The sequence below is a fragment of the Pogona vitticeps genome, chromosome 8 (genome assembly GCF_051106095.1).
Source record: "Pogona vitticeps strain Pit_001003342236 chromosome 8, PviZW2.1, whole genome shotgun sequence".
NCBI classification, from domain to species: Eukaryota; Metazoa; Chordata; class Lepidosauria; order Squamata; family Agamidae; genus Pogona; species Pogona vitticeps.
The window spans coordinates 11,329,425-11,351,333 of NC_135790.1; the positions used below are offsets into that span (position 1 = coordinate 11,329,425).

General features: G+C 42.4%; 1 long non-coding RNA gene across 1 annotated transcript in view; it reads left to right on the forward strand.

The window, feature by feature from the left end:
• The first annotated feature begins 1,222 nt into the window (after positions 1–1,222).
• Positions 1,223–21,909, forward strand: part of LOC144584185 (uncharacterized) — a 28,327-nt gene continuing 7,640 nt past the window's right edge. The window contains exon 1 of the long non-coding RNA XR_013538281.1: positions 1,223–5,044. This is a non-coding gene — a long non-coding RNA (uncharacterized LOC144584185). The remainder of the gene's footprint in view (positions 5,045–21,909) is intronic.

Consider the following 21,909-nt stretch of genomic DNA (forward strand, 5'->3'; position numbering starts at 1 on the left):
TAACAATCATGACCGAGTCCCTGAATGCTATTTTTTGATATATTTTTCAACATTTCATCTTTTATTATTCAATTGCATTTTAATCAATGTGATAGCTTAATTGTTTTTAATGTGTATTCGATATTAATTCTATTCTTTTTAATACTGTGAGCTGCCTTGAATCCCCTTAATGGGATAATATGTGAAGGTTAATTTGAATGGGCTTCCCTCTCTTTTAATAAACCACAAGACTCAATCATTTCAAACAGATTTGTAGTATTTATTAATTCAACTAACGGCACTTCAACATTAACACGTTCACTTGGTAACGTCTCTTGTTCGAGCAACGGCTCTCTCAAGGGCAACCATAAACTCTCTTCAAACGGGTTAACCAGATTTAAATTCCAAGGTCCAGCAATTATCCTCTCGGGGTCTGTTGTTACCAGTTCAGGTTCCATCTGGCTCAGAAGCGGGAGGGTTTCCTCATCCCCACTCCATCCCCACCACGGGGATCCCTCTCCCTGTGAGTTGCCCCAAGGTCCAGGAAACACCCCATCTTCCGCAACTCTTCTAGATGCCATGCCCTCCGGGCTTCGTTCTCTCTGGCAACGGCTTCCTTCTCCTCTCTAAGCTTTCTCCTCCATTCTCGGGTCTCCGACTCACCCCAGTATGAAGGTCTTTGAGGCAACCCTTTCCTTCTATGGCTTTCCACCTCAGCCTTGGGAACACGCACCTGTTCCCACTTCCCAGTCCAGGGGTCCTGCATCCACACAGTTTCCCAACCACCAGGGATGTTGTCCCTGTTCTCCCTTATATCCCCTATTCCCGCCTCCATTGGGAGGTCAGGTTGCCCCCCCTCCCTTTCGTCCTTCCACTGACAGCTGAAGACCCACCTTTCCAGGCAGGCTTTTAACAATCATGACCGAGTCCCTGAATGCTATTTTTTGATATATTTTTCAACATTTCACCTTTTATTATTCAATTGTATTTTAATCAGTGTGATAGCTTAATTGTTTTTAATGTATATTCAATATTAATTCTATTCTTTTTAATACTGTGAGCTGCCTTGAATCCCCTTATTGAGATAAAGGTGGCCTATAAAACAAACAACAAACAAAGGTGTGACATTTTTTCACATTTGTATTGCATGACCACATGTAAAGATGGGCCTGAATCAGAAAAATGGTGATTCATTTTGATTCATGATTCATCAAAGTCAAAAAATCATGAATTATGAATTTATTTATTTATTTATTTATTTGATTTCTATCCTGCCTATCTGGTATATTTATACCACTCTGAGTGGCTATTTTTTTCTGATGAATCAATGACTTGTCAATTTGATTTTAATTTAAAACCCTCTAAAACTTCCCCCCAAAAACCTAGGTAAAGGTAAAGGTTCCCCTTGACAATTTTTGTCCAGTCGTGTCCGACTCTAGGGGGCGGCGCTCATCCCGCTCTTCAAGCCATAGAGCCAGCATTTGTCCGAAGACAATCTTCCGTGGTCACATGGCCAGTGCGACTTAGACACGGAACGCTGTTACCTTCCTACCGAAGTGGTCCCTATTTATCTACTGGCATTTGCATGCTTTCGAACCGCTAGGTTGGCGGGAGCTGGGACAAGCAACGGGCACTCACTCCGTCGCTTGGATTCGATCTTATGACTGCTTGGTCTTCTGACCCTGCAGTACAGGCTTCTGCGGTTTAGAGACACCAGATTTGCCAGGATGCTTTCCCTGACACCCCAAGTACTGCATGTTTTGTGTAGTTTGGGGTTTGGATGTCTGGATTATACACCCACAAGTAGCCCCCCCCATAGAAGTTTTACTCAGGCACGTAAAGACACTAAAATCACACAAAAACTTCTACTGACTCTCCTCTACAATCCCTCCAGGTTTGGTGAAGATTGGATTTCAGACATTGGAGTCACCTCAGACACAAAGTGAGTCCCCCTCCCCAGGAAAGTGCCCTTTAGCGGCTGGTTCGGGGGAAACTTTCCTGGAGGTACCATTTGTGAGTGTAGAACTCAGACATAAGAAGCCCAGTCTTCACCAAACTAGGAGGGATTGTAGAGGAGAGTCAGGGGAAGATTCTCAGCAATTTTGGTGTCTCTAGGTCTGAGGGGCTGCTTTACAGTCCAATGAATTGATGAATCAAAAATCTAAACATTCATTGATTCATATTCATTGGGGAGCATTGATTGATCCATATACAAATTGACACATTGGTAATTTTTGAATGAATATGGTGATTCATTTCTTTGAGGGTTTTTTGTTTGTTTGAATAATTTTCTTGCTGCTTGAGGAAAATAAACTCTTGTAATGTGGAGCCTATACCATGGGATGGCAGCAGATCATTGTCTGTAATATTAAGGCAACTCCTGTTCATTCTCAATACAAACAGGCTGGTCACAAATTACAGCTATACAGCAAAGCACAAAGAGCTGGGTGTTTTATTCATTGTGCCAATTTCTTCTGGCATTTCATGGTACAAAGGTGCTGGAAGCAGGATGATTCTGTGATGGCGTGGGGATCAAAGTATCTCACAGCTGGGGATCAATGTCAATATATAAAGCAACCAGTGCTTAGCAATCTTTCTTTCTAGCAATATTTCTTTATCCTTACCAGAGAAAGACAATAGCAATTGCATATTCTAAATTACTGTAAATGAACAAGGCCTTTGATATTTAAAAAAAAAATTGTAGGCAAAGGTGCAGCATGGTTTAAATCACAGGAACATAAAAACCTGTTCATCTAGTCTTGCGCTGTCAACTCTGAATAGAAGCAATGGATCTCAGGACTCTTAGCCTAGCATGATTTAGAGTTGCCTGTAATCCTCAATTATCTCCGATCCAGATTCTTATTGGTCCCTATCCTGTTTAGCTTAAAAAATCAGAGAAGATTTAGGATGGCCTAGTGCTACCAATATCATACCAGTATCCTCTGGGATAATTTTCAAAGGTATAACCATGTTTGTGTATTCAACATGCCCAATAAAAACACAATAAAAGGAACCGTAGTTTTGTGGCAGCTAAGGCTACCACCTTGAGCACTTCAGGTATTAAATGAGTGCAACCGGTGGTAAATCTGGTGTGGTTAGGGTGATAAAGTGGACTATAATTATCTTAGAGTGCCTGTATTTAGAAGCTTGTCAATACTGCAATATAGTAATTGCTTTAACACCATATCCCTGATCTCTGCTAAGTCCTTCCTGAAACTACCTTTCATTTCAGATATATTCCTTGTGAATTTGTGTTGTTGTTTTTTTGTCTCTTTTTAAGCTGGAGAAGATCCTTATGTAACTTGTCCCAGTTTTCCACACTTGTCCAGATAAACTGCTGTCTTGATTTGCTTTCTCTCTTTTTCATTTGGGGGTATGCATTTAAAAAAAAAACTCAGAACCAATACATTTGTCAGTTTTAGAAACCGCCTCGCCCCACCATGGCAGAGTTCAGAGTGATATCTCAGAGTAAAGGAAAAGCAAAGTGTTCGGTTTATATACTGCCCCACATCACTTAAAACACTCTCTGGGTGGTTAGGAAGGTGACACTTCTCCCCCACCCACCCACCCAGGCAAGCTGGGTACTCATTTTACTGACCTTGGAAGGATGGAAGGCTAAGTGAACCTTGAGTCAGTTACCTGGGATCAAACCAAGTCATGAGTAGAGTTTTACTACAGTACAGCAGTTTAACCACCACACCACAAGATCAGGGTGAAGTTGAAGAGTGAGTGCATCTTGTCAAGAGAGAAAAAAATGATGTGCCATCAAATCAATGGCTAGTGGCCATATTGACTGGGATATTCTGGAAACTAGTCCTCTATAGGCAGGAAGAAGTCATAATCATCCAGGGGTGAAGAAGCTATAGCCCTCCAGGTATTGGGTTCCAGCCTTCAGAAGCCTTGACTTTTCCGCATGCTAGCTGTGTCTGATGAGGGTTGGGGAACTTGGCTGTGGGATCTAGCGGACAAAGGGAGTACTTAGGGTCAACTGGGAAGAGAGAAAGCACCTCTATGAGCTGCTACTGCTCAGAGAATCAGCCTTGAAGACTCTTATTTAAATGCCATGACTCTACTTCCATTATTTATTTTCTTTATTTCTTTTTTCTTTCAATATTTTTCTTCCTCTTCAAAGTTACTTGATTTTAAGATAGAGCTTTAACTTCTACCACCCCAATGTACCCACTCAGAACAATGGAACCCACACCGTGAGATATGGTTCTGCTGCAATCCACCGTTCTCCAACAGCTGTGCCTCCTTGATATGGGCTGGACTCAATGATCCATAGAGTCCCTTCCAGTTCTGCAGTTCTAAGATGATGATGATTAAGATTATGATGGTGGTAATGATGATCCTCTCCACTTTGGGACACACAATACAGTACTTCCAAGGCTTTATTTCCAAAGTCAGTGCTGTGAGCACACTGGGATCCATGTTGGATCCCTCCCCAAGCCTGCTTTGTTTTCATTATGGCCTTGAAACTCTACGTATGCAAGCCTATGTACCATGTTTTCCCAGCCTACATGCCTTTGTGCCTTTCAGCACGTGCTCATGGCCATATATTGCTTCCTTCTGAGCATGCTCAACACTGTGGCAAAATGCAACCAACTGGGTATCTCACTTTGCTCCCTTGTATACATAAGAATATATTACGAAGGACACGCCCAATGTCTATTTTCCCTCTTTATTTATTTATTTGTTTGTTTATTTTATTTATATCCCGCCTATCTAATCAATTAGAGAGCTCTTATATCTGAATAAAGCGCTGTTATTTTTTTTCCACTGAATCCAAAGTCTGTCATTCCTTTTGCCCAGCAGGACGGTGTTCCCATCACCCACATTCCATTGTGTGGGCCACAGCTTTTCTGATCGAGAATGTGGGCAAGAAACCTTTAATATGGCTACATAGCGGATCTTAAAGCCTCGTTTCTTTTTCTGTGTCTGGAGAAAAGGACGACTGAAGGATGGTGAACCTTGAAGGTAGTGACCGATGGTGAGGCGAAGCGTCTGTGATGTCCAGCTGGCAGCGTTCTCTTTTGGACGTGGATCTCTCATCTCAACACCTGTGGTAAGTGGACAGCCCCAAAGGAGAACCACTTCCTGAGTTCAGTAGACGATCCAATAGTCAGAAGGACCAAGTTTTTTGTCTATCTCCCGATGACTAGCGGATCCTCATGAGTATTCTGAGGCCTGAAAAGAAACACATGTGTCTGGTGGTTTGATAGTGTATGTGCGTGTTCCTCAAATCTTCCCAGGGTAGCCCAGGGTCTCTCCATCTCAGTATTGGGAAGAGCGACATGAACCTGCAGCTAGGCCTAACGGCTGTTGATCTACAAACTTCAGACTCAGCACCTCAATGTTTGAGGCGGATACCCCTTCCTGCAGCATGAGTGCATGATTGTGGTACGGCAACTGCATCAGTATTTATTAGAGTAAGGAAATTAGAAAGAGTCCGGCCATGGGAAGTAAGGGTTCCAAAAGTGCCTCTATTTATTTGTTTGTTTGTTTGTTTGTTTGTTTGTTTGTTTGTTTGATCTATCTATCTATCTATCTATCTATCTATCTATCTATCTATCTATCTATCTATCTATCTATCTATCTATCTATCTATCTATCTATCTATCTATCTATCTATCTATTTGATTTATACCCCGCCCATCTGGCCTAAAAGACCACTCTAGGCGGCTTCCAGTGAATATAAACAATAAAATAATACAAAGAATTACATCATATTGTAACATACACAATGCAAATATAGAATAAAAATAAATAAAGGGAGAAAAATAGAATAAAAATAAACAAAGAGAAAAATCAGGTGTTAGCTGGAGCGAAGGCCTGAATGTATAACCATGTTTTTAGTTGACTTTTAAAAGTGCCCAAAGTGGGGGGCCGCACAAATCTCAGGAGGGACATTATTCCAGAGGCAAGGAGCCACTGCCGAGAAGGCCCGGTTTCATGTCTTTTCCTTCCGGGCCTCTCTCGGCGTCAGGCTCCTCAGCCTCAACTCCTGGCTCGCATGGGTGATCTGGGTAGATCTTGGTGGGAGCACTTCACAATGGTCAGACTCCATTGCAGATAGTAGTGAAACACTGGGACAAATTAGGACAGGGGAAGGAAAAGAAGTGGATGCTTAAGTTTTGTGAACAGGAATGGCCACGGGATTTGTTCCAGGGAATGACCCCTTAGGGCAGTTTTGATGAGTTAGTGATTTCAAACCACTTGGATTTCTTTAAGTATATGGGACCTTCATGGGACAAGGATGCATTTTATATGAAGTCATTTGTTGCGGCAGTCCAAAGTGTGAAGGAGACACGATCTTCCTTGGGGGAGGGACGGCTAGGAATTCCAGTATTCTCAGCAGAAATAGATCAGGGAGATAAGGAGACTCTGGATTCCCCACCACCCTATGTTAAACTGCCACCACAGTTACCTCCACCTCCAACGGTTGCCCGGAATACCCTATGCCCAGAACTTCCAATTGCACCCCCAACTTTTCTGCCACCAGAGCCACCAACCTGTAAAGCTCAAATTTTGCCCCTAGCTATGGAAACCCAGACTCAATTCCATCTTACAATGGGGCAGCTGGTTCAATATAACCTGTGAAACCATTGATCTTGGAGCCAAGTGACTTATTGAAAATCAAAGAGCTTACGGGGATTTATACCTCTAACTCTCAGTCAGTCATTGCAGCCATAGAAAGTCTTTTTGCAACTCCCTCTTGGGAAGATGTCCAAACAGCTATACCACTGATTCCAAACAGCTATACCACTGAGTCTTAATAAAGTTGAAATTCAACAGGTTATAGACAAAGCTTGGGAGGTGGCCGAGCGACTGAGGGCCACAAACCCATTGCTGACCCTCCCTGATGTGATGATCTTATGGCCAAACATCCCTCAGAATTATTGGGACCCAAATGATTTGCGACAGTTAGCCCAGAATGCATATCCAGGCCAGATAGCCCTTTGTATGTTCACTCAGTGCATTCTAGGTGGCTTGCACACTGCTGTGGTTCCCCCTAATCAGTGGGATAAAGTTGAGGAAATATGGCAGGAAGAGAAAGAAGAGCTCAGCAAGTTTTTACAAAGACTTAGAGAGGCCGTCCACACTCATACTTCCACTGGTCCCGATGGGAACCACTGATCTAGAAGAACCAACTGCAAACTAGCAAGAAATTCCAATAAAGGGGAAATCATCAATAATCAGGACTCAGGAACACAATTTTTTGAATTACACTTTCCATAATCCCCTCTATCCCCAGCAACATATCAATGGAGATGATATTTTGACTTGATCATTTCGCTGCTTGAACACTCTATCAGAAGGGATCTACTCAGAAGAAGATTTGAAGAAGATCTACTCAGAATGAGCAAAAGACCAGGAAGAGGAGGAAATGTTACCTTGTATGTATGCTCAATATCCTCTGAACTATGATTTTTATAGAATTCTTTATGAACTCATTAATCACAACTTCTTTGTTTCTGTACTGACTAGAGATGGGCATGAAAGAACCACAAAGCAAAAACAAACAAACAAACAAACAAACAAAAAACACCATGAATTGACAGAAATGCACCTGCCCAGAATAAAATGAAACACCAAACTATTACAGTGGTACCTCTACTTATGAACTTAATCCGTTCCAGAATGGTGGCCGTTAGTTGAAACGTTCGTAAGTAGGAGCACCATTTCCCATAGGAATGCATTGAAAACCGATTAATCCATTCCAGCTAAAGAAAAAAATAAACCAAAAAATAAAATAAAATAAAATAAAAAATAAAACACTGCAAGCCCCTGGGGCTGCAAAAAACAAAACAAACAAAAAACAAACATAACCCCTCAAGCCCAATCCCACCCTGCAAAAGCCACCCAAGACAGTTTTTTAAAAGCAGCACCTTACCTCCACTGCCGCGACTGCCAGGAGGCCTCCAGCCGCTGCTGCTGAGTCAGGGCTTCTCTGCTGCCACCACAGGCTTTCCTGGGGTTTGCTGCAAGCACCGCCTTTCTCCACTGCCATTAGCTTCTGGGCCAGGGTTTCAACACCGCCAACGCAGGCTTTCCTGGGCTGGTAGATGCCCACCTCACTCCTGTCCATCATATGGAGCTCAAGCGCAGGAGCCTATGATAGGACAGGAGGGGCGGAGTTAGGGTGACAGGCAGTTAGAAAGAAAGGGAGAGAGAGGGAATGGAAGTGAGAGAGTTAGGACTTTGAATTGAGAGATTTAAGACAGAGATTGGAAAGTTGGAGTGTTACAGAGAATAGGAAAGAGTTAAAAGGAATAGAGAATAGATTAGATAGATTGCCAACGAATATTGTTAAAGTGGTTACTGTGAATAAACGCCCATACAAGCAAATGTGTAATCAAATCTAATTTAATGAACGATTCTCAACAACTGTGATTTACATCTGTGATTTACATACTAACTAAAAGATCAATAAACCTGTTGTATTGGCAGCAAGTGTCTGAGGTATATTTGGTATAGTGTGGACTAGAGTGGTCATAATGACCAGATAGGTGGGATATAAATAGAATAAATAAATAAAAATAAATAAATAAACGCATCCAGACAGTGGGCCCGTGTTTGGGGAGAACAAACAAGGGACACTGGGGGGACACGACACCTGAACTTCCCAAATCCAATATTTGCCAAACCTAGTGGGTGGGGAGCAGATTCTGCTGAAGACAAGGCATCTCTAATTCACATGAGGGCTATTCTGGATATTCTGGATTACATAAACCATGAAACTGTTTGTTTTATTGGAAAGTACATGTTTTATGGTTTGTGAATAGTGTAGACGTTGTCTAGAGGGGCGGGGTAAAAATCGAATAAATAAAAATAATAAATAAATAGTGATGAACCACAAATGACTGCTGACAACAAATATGTGTCTTTGATAAGTGGTTGAATCTCATCTTTAAAGATGGAGACGACTCACCATTTTGGCAAGTCATCCTGCTTCGTGAGTCGTCAAAAGCTGACAACTCACGAAGCACAAGGCTGCCCCCATGAACTGACGAAGCACAAATTTACTAGTCGATTTGTGGGGGGGTCTAAAAAACACCTCCCCCACTGCCCCCCAGCACCATCGCTACCCCTGCCAATGCTCCCCCACCGTAATCACCGCCATCATCTCCAGCTGGCCTCCGCAGCCACAGCCTGTAGAAAGGGACACTCCCTTAAGGTAGGCTAAGGGAATCCAAACTGCCGTCTGCAAAGATGGCAGCTGCAGCTTCTCTACCCTAAATGAAGCCACAGCCTCCATCTTTGCAAAGGGCAGCCAGTGTCCCTTTCTACAAATCAAAGCTACAGAGGCCAACTGAAGATGGCAGCAGCAGCAGCGATTATGGGGGGGGGGCATTGGTGGTGGTGGCGGTGGGGGGTGGCAGCTAAGGTAGGGAGAGGAAGGGAGTGGGGGATAAGATGTTGGGGTGGCTGGCTGCATATCACCTCACCGATCAGATGATCAGCAGGCCAGTAGGCAAAATGGGAAAGCCATCGGAAGAGAGGGAAGGCTATGGGGAACGAATAAAAATGGGGCAATGTTTGTCCCTTTATATTCGTTGGGGTCTCTGGAACTGACGAATATGAAGGGACAAATATTTAATGAATCAGCAATTTCTGACAAATATCGTGATCCATTTTTTAATTTTTCCCCGTGTCTACTCGTGTTATTCCAACATCTGTGGTACTCCTGCAAAAATCTACAGCACGAGGCCCCCCAAGTGTTTTGTTCAAGCTCAAGAAGAAAGAGTGACTTGCCCACTAAATACTATTATACAAACATAAAATGATTGTAACAAAGACTTCCCCTCAAAAACCACATCCTCTGTTTTTTTTAAAAAAAGATAGCTGTACTTTATAGATTAAAAATAATAAAGAGGTTAGCCAAAAAAGGAAATGACCCAGTCAGCTCTGTTCTTTTCCCAGTTTCCAATTTAATAAACATGCATCTGTATCTAATGGACAGTCTGTCAGTTCTTTTTAATAGAAATCACCTGCTTCTCTAATAAACATTAAACAAATTGACAGCATAATAGCGAGGGCATCACACTTTAATGCCAGCTGCTTCAAGAGGAAATATTTCCTGTTAATACATCTTTGAAGAGGCCATTATTCTTACTTTTGTGCTCCCTATTATAACTCTATGGCACACTTTAACTGTAATACCAGGAGCTGCAGCAAGTCCTGGCAAGTCCTACCGTGCTGCCAGTGTAATCCCAGTAGAATTTTCATCAATGGGTCAAATAAGATATTAAGGAAATTACATTATCCGTGTAGTATTTTATCAGGCAAAAATGAAAGAAAAGGACATCAAAAGACCTGTCTGGGGAATCGGACTATGAAGCTGACATTAAAATATAGCAGTTAGTTTTTAAGGTGTCACAATGGTTTCGTCTTCTTTATTATTTATTTTGGTTTTCTTGTTTTCTCTTGTTTTTGTCTGATATGCTAGAACAGACTAACATGGCTACCTCTTCTAAAACTAATAGTATTTTATGTCATCCAACGTAATTCTCTACTATTAACCTTGTGTCTTCCCCCGTGGGGCTTCATCAGAGATGCAGGCCCCTGTTAACCTTCCACTTACCAATAGAAATAAAAAGTATAATAGCAGAGTTGTCTCCTATTAACCCTTGTCCCTCTCCCGGTGGGATTTCATCAGAAATGCATGCCCCTGTTTAACTTTGAATCACCAATAAAAACACAAAGTATACTAAGCTGAAGATGTGTACGTGAAGAAAATCATGTGATATGACAGACATTTCCACCAGGCGAGGGTGCTAAATGTATAGTTTAGTTTGTCTCACTACATGTAGCTCTGTTGTGCATTTTGGTCGCCTTTTCGCATGTCCAAGATAAATTGGCCCATTTCTATCATGTTAAAGCAACATGTTTATTCATCAAGTAAGGAGGAGAGTGTGTTAGCTCTCCCTTGTCTGTTGTCACTTTGCTTACACCAAAGCATCTGGTCCTGAAAGAAGAGACTTGTCTACTCTTAAAGGCTGCCCATACAGATGAGGATAGGGCAAACTCAAGAGTCTGAAGAGGAAGTGACACCACTGGGTAAATGCTGTGTTTCGTGTATTTTAAGCACATCAGTGAATTAGATTTTTCACTGCGGATCCAGAGATTGGGAGTTGAATTCCCCACTGTGCCTCCTATGCGTGGAGCCAGCCTACGTGGCCTTGGGCAAGCTGTGCAGTCCCAAGGCACCCCCAGAAGAAGGGAATGGTAAACCACTTCTGTGTATTCTCTACCAGGGAAAACCTGAAAAGTGTCACCATCAGTCAGAATTGACTCGATGCGACACAACAGCAGCAACAACAAATTCTATTAATTAAACGATGTTTCAGTATTATAAAATGCTTAATTGTAGCTCAGACGTTTTGAGTGCCTGGCTGTGGAGCTAGGGTTTAGAGTTTGAATCGCTGCTGTATCTCCCAGAAAAGGGGCCAGGCAAGATAACCTGGAAAGGATATGTGATTAGCTATTAGAGGAGGATGGATTCTAGTGGAATCGTATCTTGCAACCTGTGTGGCTTTGGGGAAATTGCATAGTCACAGAGTGCTGCCAGACGGAAGTACTGGTTAACCACTTCCAAATACTTTCTACCTAGAAAATGGTGAGTTGGTCATTATAAGTCAGAATCACTTGACAGCACATTATCATTAGGGCTGCTGTAGTAATTGTTATTGATTGTGTTTCAATAGGATAAATCTGTATGTTTTTATTTGTATCTGTTTCTTAATCTTGTGAATCACCTTAAGTTCTCCTTTTGGAATAAATCATAATGATCATGTGCTATCAAGTCCATTTTGACTTATGGTGGCCCTCTTCAGTTCTTTTCCAGGTAGAGAATATTCAGGTGTGGTTACCATTCCCTTCTTCTAGGGGCATCCTGGGACTGTGAAGCTTGCCTAAGGCCACCTAGGCTGGTTCTACTCACAAAAGGAACTGTGGGAATTGAACTCCCAACCTCTAGCTTTACAGCCAGATACCTAAACCACTGAGCTTTCTGGAATAAAATTAAGATATAAATTAAATAAGTAAATAAATAATGACTAAGTGCAGAAAATGGGTCAAAATGTTTGGGGATGCAAAAGTTACAGGAAGTGAGTCAGCGATCTCTACATAGCAATATTCATTTAAGAAAATTGTCATCACAGGAAAAGCACTGTGTGTATGTATGCATATTCGGTAAAACCTTCTGACATTTCCTTGAATAGCTGTATGCCTTTTGGTCTGGGCAACAGTCACTATACCCTTTGTGCCTATCATCACAGCTCTTTAGAGCTCATATTCTCTTTTCATTTGGTCAATGAGTTTCCTTGGCTGCAGTATTCATTACAAAGGGATCCTTGAGGCTAATGAAGGATTTTTAAAAGCCTTATGCTAGCAGCTTGATTGCCGCAATCAGGCTGATTTGGAAATAGTGTTTTTATCTGATGGGGCCTCTTAAGCCTAATGAGGGTACAAAAAAAATATGCCAGGGATAATAAGAGACCAAATGCCTAAGGGAGAGAAGCAGCCAGGGCACATGATTATGCAGTGCATTACAGGCACCACGGGGAAGGATTCGCAGTGATTCAGAAACAGGGACTGAAATACAGGTGCAGAGCCCACAGGCAAATCAGATGAGAATCTTGTTGCAATGGAAACAGGGTCAGAGCACCAAGACCTTTTGATTAGCAGAGATGATAATGTCACTTGTCATCCTAGTCAGGTTTCCCTTCCCCTCTGAGCTCAGCTACAATCCTCAAAATAGCTGAATCTTCCTAGCAACAATACATTGCATTGAGAGATCCCCGTTATAAAGCAAAGTGTTTGTGGGCTGTATGGTCTTGAATAGCAGACAAGACCCACAAACTTTACAAAACAGCTGCTGTTTTGTAAAGTTTGTCCATATGGCCGGATTAGTCTACCCACACTTTTGGACTCTCCTTGGAGTACTGTTTGATGAATAATCTACACAAAAACGTACCACTAGACCAACAGTCTTATTCGTAAGAGTCTGCCTTTTCTCCATTTCCCCCTACTACCACACTTTTTCCAATGACTAGTACAGCTATTTCATCATTTCATTATTTGTTTGTTTTTCTTTGTTGAAGAACAACCAATATTCAACAAAATACATTGATATCAGCGTCTGTTTATTTACATTTCAATAAGACTTTTTCCTGATAAGACGGGAAAAAATGCATAATTTTCTTTGCGTATCCTCCTCTCCAATCACTTTTGTGGAGGAGTTGCCGTTCTGTAATTCCAACTATAGCCCTACTCCATCATTATGAAAGCAGGTATATCCCAGACATGATGTGAAGAGTGTGCTAACTCTGTCCCCGTCCATTTTCACTTTGATCATGTGAAAGCAATTAACTGAAGAGAGGACGTGGTTCTACCTGGGTAGGCTCTCCATGTCAGCCAGAATGCAAAAATAAAAAAGGAAGAAAGGAAAGAAGTCCCTCCTTCTCTAGCAGGCACCCACTCAGAAACAGCAATCTGGTTTCCCTGCCCTGCCTCCTCTGGTCACTGCCTCCGAGTGAGCGTCTGCTGGAGGAGGAGGGGCTGGGAAGCACTGAGCACCCATTCAGCTGAGAAATGAACCGGGATGAACTGCCAAACCAGCGATTTGTGCCCATCTCAAGTTCTGAACTCATATGGAGATCTCATTTGGATAAAATGGCCTCTCTCACTTTAGAAAGTCATTGTGGTATGAAAAAGCGATGGTGGAAACAGCATTGCTAGCACAGTCTCTTTGTTATGTGCACGTTACATTTAATTTCATAAGAACTGGGTAGGACAGAGGTGGGTAATGTTCAGAGCACCATTAACTACACATTCTCAGCCCGAGACTTTGGATGACTACAACCACTCTCATGCCCCTCACCTAATTTTCTTTTAAATGCCCCTTGCATACTCTCTTTTTAGCCACAGGAAGCACATTTATCATGGTTCTAGCTCTCCAGAGTTGTTCTAAGCCATCTCCAGTTTTTAACAAAACCTCTGCATAAAACATCTCACTCAACTATGGTGAACCCGCCCCCCCCCCCCACAATCCCTAAAGAGCATGGTGAGATTTTTTGAGTTTTTTTTAAAAAAAACTGGTAGTGACAAGGTGAAGGAATGAAAAGAGCCAGATGTCACCTCCTGAAAGCCACATGTTCCCATGGGTTTCACTTTGCCCAGTCATAGAATAGGGTAAATATCACAGAACAATGTTAGGTTCAAGGCATGGTATGGGATGCAAAGTAGTAGTGAAGCTGCCACCTTGGTAACCATTGCTAATTTCAAAAAGCCTTACGACAAAGAAAGATGTGTGGCATTGCCACCACCAATTATGAATTCAATGTTTGTAGATAATGCTTTCCAAATATTGCCATTACTTATAAAACCTTACTTCTTTAAGCAATGAGGGTAATTGTTGCAATTTTCACAAAGTAACATATTGCCTGGGATCCTGTTGCACAGCCTGGAATCCTGTTACACCAAGAAACTTAGATCATGTCATCAGTTGTGACTGTGCAGAGGAAATTAAATATTTTCCCTCTTCCCTTCCCCAGGGTTGCAGGGAGCCCTAGGTATCTCTTGGCCTTGGAGAAGAATTTGGGTGAAACAGAATGTATGTGCAACTCTTTAATGCCAAAACATCTATGCTGTGGGTCTTGGCAGCAGAACCAGGATCAACAGCAGTTAAAGCCCCATCACTCCATTTTTGGTGCCTCCAGAAAGCTTACCTAGGATGAAAGTGATCCCTAGGGTAGAGAAACAGGGGACATGTAATTTCTTCCAAATGGCTGCAGTTGATTACATCATCCGACTTGTGTGACATAAAGTTGTGCAACAGGATTCTGGTAACTGTGCATTTTTTTCTTTTTGAAGGAGTGTTTCCAGAGGCAGATTGTTTCATAGTCTTGGAATTCCTCATACACTGACATTTGTGGGGGATCCAGAATATGCTGATTCTGTTTGCAGCCATTCTGTGTTCACCCTTTCTTTCTTCATATATTTTCTTATGATAAAAAGGAAAGAAGGTGGTAATGTCCATAATTGGCCATCAGAATGGATATGAAAGTTTATATTCACTGGGTCAGGTAAAACAAAGGCATTATAGATGAAACATTTCCTGATCACATAGTCTAAACACCCTAATAGAGAAAACTGTCCTTGTTACTGTATAATTGCTTTTCAGCAGTTGTTTTTATTTATGCTTTCCTGCACATGCTTAGTTGTTACTTTGGAGCTTTCCACTTAGAGCTATAAAAGAGTAACTGCTTCATTATTTGGTGAGATCCACTTTATACATATGCTGTGCATGCGTTTAGTGATTTTCCACTTTTGGAAGCTACCAAGTCTTATTATTGTCATACTAAGATTCACTCTGTATTCTTAACCGACCAGATAGGCAGGATATAAATAAATAAATAAATAAATAAATAAATAAATAAATAAATAAATAAATAAACAAACAAACAAACAAACAAACAAACAAACAAACAAACAAACAAACAAACAAACAAACAAATTCTGTTTTGTTGCCCTCAGGCAGTGAACATAAGTTGGGCTGAAGAGCTATCTTTCCCAACCATTACAAAAAAACAAACAAAAAAAACTGTTAAGAGCAAATCATTGTACCATATCTTTCATTTGTGAACTGTAGGGGCCCTTTGCCATGAAGCACCTTTTGTGTTCTGTTATCTCTAGAATGTTTTGGGGGAAATTTGACCAACTTTGTATCATATTAGTATATATTTCAGCAGCAGCAACAACAACAACAAGAGGAACAAAAACCCAGTGTGTGAATACCACACTAGTAATGATTTATTGGAAAATAATATTCATTGTTTCCCCTGATCTGATCCATGCATGAATAAGAGCGTATAAATTGATTCCTGGTCCACTCTGTGTCCTCTTGGAGACACTCCATCCTGATCATTGCTTGACTCCCGTACGGTAATTGCCCCACCAAAAACAAGCAAACAAACAAACAAAACAAAAGAAAATTCCTGTGAATTGGGAGATGCAAATGGCAAGGCCAGGTTGTAGACTGATCAAGCCACTGCTGAGCAGGAAGATTCGGTAGCGTGGCTCGCCTTTGCCTTCCTCCCTATATGACGTGAGACTCCTAGTCTCGCAGGAATCGTTGTTGGCGAGAGGGGGGAACATTAGGTTATTCAATGATATTTTCCCCCTCTCCTTGCCCTCTTCCTTTCTTGGCATTGGTAAAGGATAGAGTTCTGCTGCTCTGCACTGTCTCGAGGTGCATCACAGTCAGAGGCCTGCAGGAACAACACTCAGGAGTCTGAAAGAGGTAGCATCGGCTACCTCCCATGGTTTGATCACCAAATATTTATTTTAACTTGGGCAATTATTTACAATTTTACCTTGACCCTTATGTATATTTAATTAATTAATTAATTAATTAATTAATTTAATTTTTGTGTTCTTGGGAGTGGCGGGTTTTTAAGTAAGGGGGTCGCAATCGTGCAGCTTGCGCAAGTCATGCTGCGGTGCGAGTGGAACTTGGGGAATTACTGGCTAGCTCTAAAACAAAATTTTGAAAAAAGAGAGAGAAGAGAAGCGAAAAAAGGGATAGACAAAATAGAAGGATCCAGCGCCAGGACCATTTAATGTGCATGCCAGACTGATAACTTACAATTGAGAGGGTCGGGTAGGCAGGCAGCAGCCTTTTGGATTTGCAGCCGTTTGGTGGCACGTGGCGCGGCTGCTTGGTTTACCGGCCATTAGTACTTTGCTTCTTTCCCCCTCCCATCCTCTCTCCTCTCATGGATCGGGGTTTAGAACGTTGGTGCCTCCTTGGAACAGCGCCACCTTAGTGGTTAGGTGAAGCAGTACAGGCCACGAGACACTGCATGTGAATCGGTCAGACGTTTTGGCAGCAGCCTCTCTAAATCAGCAAAAAAAATTAAAAATTAAAATTAAACAACAGTAAAATCACAGTAAATAGCATAAAAATATAAAAATCAATTGATTAATTATAGATAGCATATTATTTGCATATATGAACAAATAGTTAATTAATTAAAGTATATAGAGTTTGTTGGAGTTATTATATCTATTTGAGGATTAGACGTTGTCTAGAGGGGCGGGGTAGAAATTGAATAAATAAATAAATAAATAAATAAATAAATAAATAAATAAATAAATAAATAAATAAATAAATAAGATTATTAATCACTTATCGAGGGGCTTCTAGATTGATCTTACATTAACTATAATTGTATAAATGGCATATCACTCCTCCTTCTGACCTCAATAGACCTTTTGTAGCCTGATCCACCCTACACTCAAAATGGCCAATCTGCATAGGCCCTTTGTCTCCCTATCACCAGTTTCCACCTTCCTTTAGCTGTCACTTCAACATTCCATATCTTCTGGAAGCCCATGGGTCTCTATCAGACTGTTTCATTGTCATTCATTAAATTTACAGCACCACACACTTTTGCCAACTTTCTGAGTCCCTCAAGAATGTAGATTTGTCAGCGGACCATTTCAACTGAACTGGAAAGCAGCCCACCAACTGTCTTCAGTCTTAGCACAGAAATTGTTTTCATGGGATTAATGCTATGAGGTTTCTTTCTTCAGACTCAGCAGCACCAGACCATATCCCTGTTTGCTTCATTATTTTATTAATGTGGCATTTATTGTTAAAGGCTAATGTACTTCGTACATTAATGTAAGAACTATGATTATATTCTATATATCCACAGAGGCTAATTTCTGAGTTGTAGAAGACCACAAATTACATCCTGTGAGTACTTCTTGTCACCTCAGGAAGCATGTTCTGTTTTGCTCTCTTGCGCTCACTGCTTGTCCACTCCTTGTTCCAGCCCTGCCATTTTTTTCAGGCTTCTACTGGGGTGAAAACAAGGGGAGAAATTACAAGGAAAAAAGAGATAACATAAAGGATGCATTTATCATGCTTAGTGATTCCATTCCCAAGGAATCTCACATTTATGTTGTCCCTTTAGAATAAAGTTCTCAAAGCATACAATTAACCAAGATCGAATGGGGAAAATGTGCGGTGTTTTTTAATTTCTGAGGTTAGATTTTGAGGGAGAAATCGGAAGAATTTTCCCTTCCTTGTTCCACAACTATCCATCATTCAGGTCCTCCTCTCTGACCAGTGAAGAGGACCTCAATGATGGATAGTGGAGGATCCTCAGCAGCTCCTGTTCTGACTCCTGCTCCCTCCCAGATCAAGCTCCCCCTGCTGCTGTATCTGAGAGGCAGCTGGGGCTACCAGAGAGTGCCTGGCTACTTCCCCCACAAGCCAACAAACATGCAGAAGTGTTTTGGGAAGAGCACTCCTGCCATGCTCTGATTTTCTCCAGTTCATCCACAGCTTCATCTAGCACACACAAAGATGTGCAACAGGATTTCAGCCACTGTCTCCATTTACAAAGGTCTACAACCTTTCCCTTGCTAACTCTCGAAGATTTTTATGCTGACCAGGGATAACAGGTTTGTGGCACCTGGCTGTTGGATAAGAACTCCCATCATCCCTCATGGTTGATTGTGTTGTTGAAGGTAAATGAGAGCTACAATTCACAAACATGGGGAGAAATGAAATCTCAGGGACTTGCTGCTTCCCCTTAGTCTCCAGGCAGGGAGAAAAATCTGAAGGAAAGGGCTGCTGGAAACGGAAAAACGTTTATTTCTGTGAGCTTTAAAGCCATCATTGTCAGCTGGCATCAGGCCTCGCTAGCTGAATGTGAAGGTGCTTTTGTGCGTGTTGTGCTTGTACAACACTGGCACATCAAAAAGCCAGAAAAGACGAGCTGGGAGCAGTGCTGCCATATTTCATTTCTCCAGTCAGGGCAACCTAATTTGAAAATTATGCAAACATGCATATTATGCTATTTGAATGTGATTCAATTTAAGCACATGAATTACTGCATTGTGTTTTAACAGTATTTTCAGTCCTTTGTGCTATATACTTAGCAAGTACTGATAAGAGAGGATTACTATAGTAGGTAGAGAGGAGGACTTGGAACAAGGAGACCAAAGTTAGCACTTCTTGCCTGCCTCTATCCATACAAGCCCCCATGCCAACTAACGTAATCTGGAACTGCCTTCTAAAAGTGTCAACTGCCAAAGATCCTTCCATGTTGTTGTGTCCATGCTCTGGAATTCAATTCCAGAGTCCCTGCAAAATATGATGTCCCTGCAGGATTCAGGAAGCGATGTAAGGTGGAGTTATTTTGGTGGACCTTCATAGACTAGGAATTGCTATTCCACCACTTACGCACCATGCATTTTTAAACATTTATGTACCTTGTTGCTAGGTGCATATCATTTATGTTGCACTTACTACATTGCAGGAGTGAGTGGCATTCCTAACTTAGCTGGGGGGGGGGCTTTTTGAACTACAGTGGCCAGAATTCCTTAGCTTAGCATGGCCACTGGCCGTGTTCAATGTGGTGCCTGGAATTTGTTGCCTAATTTCTAATAAATCTAAATTATAGATTGACTATGCACAGTTCCCTAGGCCTAAAACCCATTTAACAAAGTGTAACGGTGTTCCGTGTCTAGTCGCACTAGCCACATGAACACGGAAATTGTCTATGGACAAACGCTGGCTCCACGGCTTGGAAATGGGGATGAGCACCACCCCGTAGAGTCAGACACGACTGGACTAAATGTCAAGGGGAACCTTTACCTTTACCTAAAGAGTATATTCCAGATAGTAGGCATCCTTCAGTCTCAATAGACTATGGTAACGTGCTCTGATGCAGGGGTCTCAAACTCAATTTACCTGGGGGCCGCTGGAGGCAGAGTCTGGGTGAGGCTGGGCTGCATCAGATTTTCCGCCAAGCGGAGCAAGAGCCCGAGGAAGCTGCCCAGGAGTTTCCTTAGCCCAGCTGGGGCTCCAAGGAGGGGCACGTGAGCCCTCGTCGCCAGCCATGACCCCCTCCGGCTCCTTCTTCACTACCACCACCAGCAGCAGCAAAACAAAGTGGAGAAGGGAGGGAGCAGTGGCAACTGCCTAGCGGGGAGGGGAGGAGGGCAAGAGATAAAATTAAAAAAAAAACCCTCACAGAATTCTCTTTGCCAAAGGAGAAAAACCCCCACCGGTACCTGTGAAATTAAACAGAACAGGGTGGGGGCCCCACAGGTGCTCTTGACAGCAGAGGACGTGTGGGCACTTTTGGGGGGGGCAGGCAAGTCAGGGGCCACAAACTATCATCCGGCAGGCCGCATGTTTGAGACCCCTGGAATAGAGGGATTGGAACAGTGTCTAGTGTGGTTGAGGAGGCCAATTCAAGAGTGACAATCCTTCCAGACTGAAGACAACTACAATCTGTCCCCTGTAGAGCTCCCTGATTTTGCTAGTTTCGGGACTGCCTCTTTGCCTCAGCCTGCTGGACAAGTGTCTCTTCAAATTGGGAGAGGCCATGCTCCAGGCTGAATGCTCAGATGTCAAAGTTTCCCATCTGTTGAGGCCCATTCCTAAGGCCTTCAGATCCCGCTTGCAAATATCCTTGTATCGCAGCTGTGGTCTCCCTCTGGGGCGATTTCCCTGCACTCATTCTCCATACAGGAGATCTTTTAGAACCTGACTGCCAGCCATTCTCATGACATGCCCAAGCACACTCCTATGACAGGAAAATGTAGAATTAATCCTTTCAGCAGGATGTTGTCAATGTTTCAGATCACTTCCAAAAATCAAAGATACACAACACACACAAGATCAACAGACACAATAAGCATATGTACTGTGTGCCTGTATTCACCTACTGCTTTCTCACAAGTTCTCCTTCCTTTGGGATAATACCCAACTAAACTATCAGAAGCATGTGGATGACTAAATGGAAGGGGGGGCAAAAGCCCAGGGGGGAAAAAGGCTGTAGGAAATATACCACTAAACCAAACTTTTCCATATTCTGCATTATGTCACTAAGTTTTGAATATAGCAACAAACACAACAGAGTTCATTATACCCTGCCCTCCAAATTTGGGTTGCCTGGTTAGCAAGGATTTATGCAAATGTTAGACACATTTACCCATGTTTCCTTCATGCCTAGTCTCATAATCAGGTAGCTCAGAGGCAGTCCCTGACCACCTCCCAGTGCTTGCCTTCTCTCCCACTGTGATTTTGCAAGTCCTGCCTCCTTTCTCATGTTTTGGCCCTCCACTCTCAAGGGAAGGAATGCTACTGACCATATGGACCACAAGTGGAGAGGGGCATGACCAGGAAAATGGTGGCTCGTGAAAACTCATGGCTCATCACTATTCACAAATCATGAAACATGAACTTTCGTGAACTTTCGGACAAAATGAACCATTCCATAGTTTGTGTAACTTGGGATGCATGGAAGTGGTAAAACAGCCTCCACCAAAGTTAGAGATGCCAAATTCACAGCAAGTATTATGCTGATTTTCCTCCCCAACCCCTCCAAGATTGACAAAGACTGGATTTGGAACATCTTAATTATACCCCCCCGAGTAGGTTTCCCCCCCCCCCAGGAAAGTGGTCTTTAGCAGCTGGCTCCAGGAAAGTTAAATGAGTGGTTCTTGCAAGGGAATTTGAGACAGGGTGTTGCTCATCATGAGGTGGACTGGGGAGGGAACAGACATGGGACGGGATAAATGGACTAGCTACCTAAGCATCCGTTTCACACTGGTCGCTGCAAAACTGAAAGCACTTACCGAGCTGCCCGGAGTGTGGCTCCTATAACCAGCTATTCCCAGAGAGCGGACTTGCAGCCCCATGGTTGGCTGCTTGACAATCAATCCTACGTAAAGTTTTCTCTAGCTCCACCCCAGTGTCAACTAGAGTGGTGCCAGGGTGTCTGGCAAGGGACAACGCATACCAAGCCTAATCATATGAAACACCAATGCTAATAACAGTTTGGCAGTTTGTTTCATTCTGTATCCCAAAACACCATGAAACAAACCACAAAATGCCTG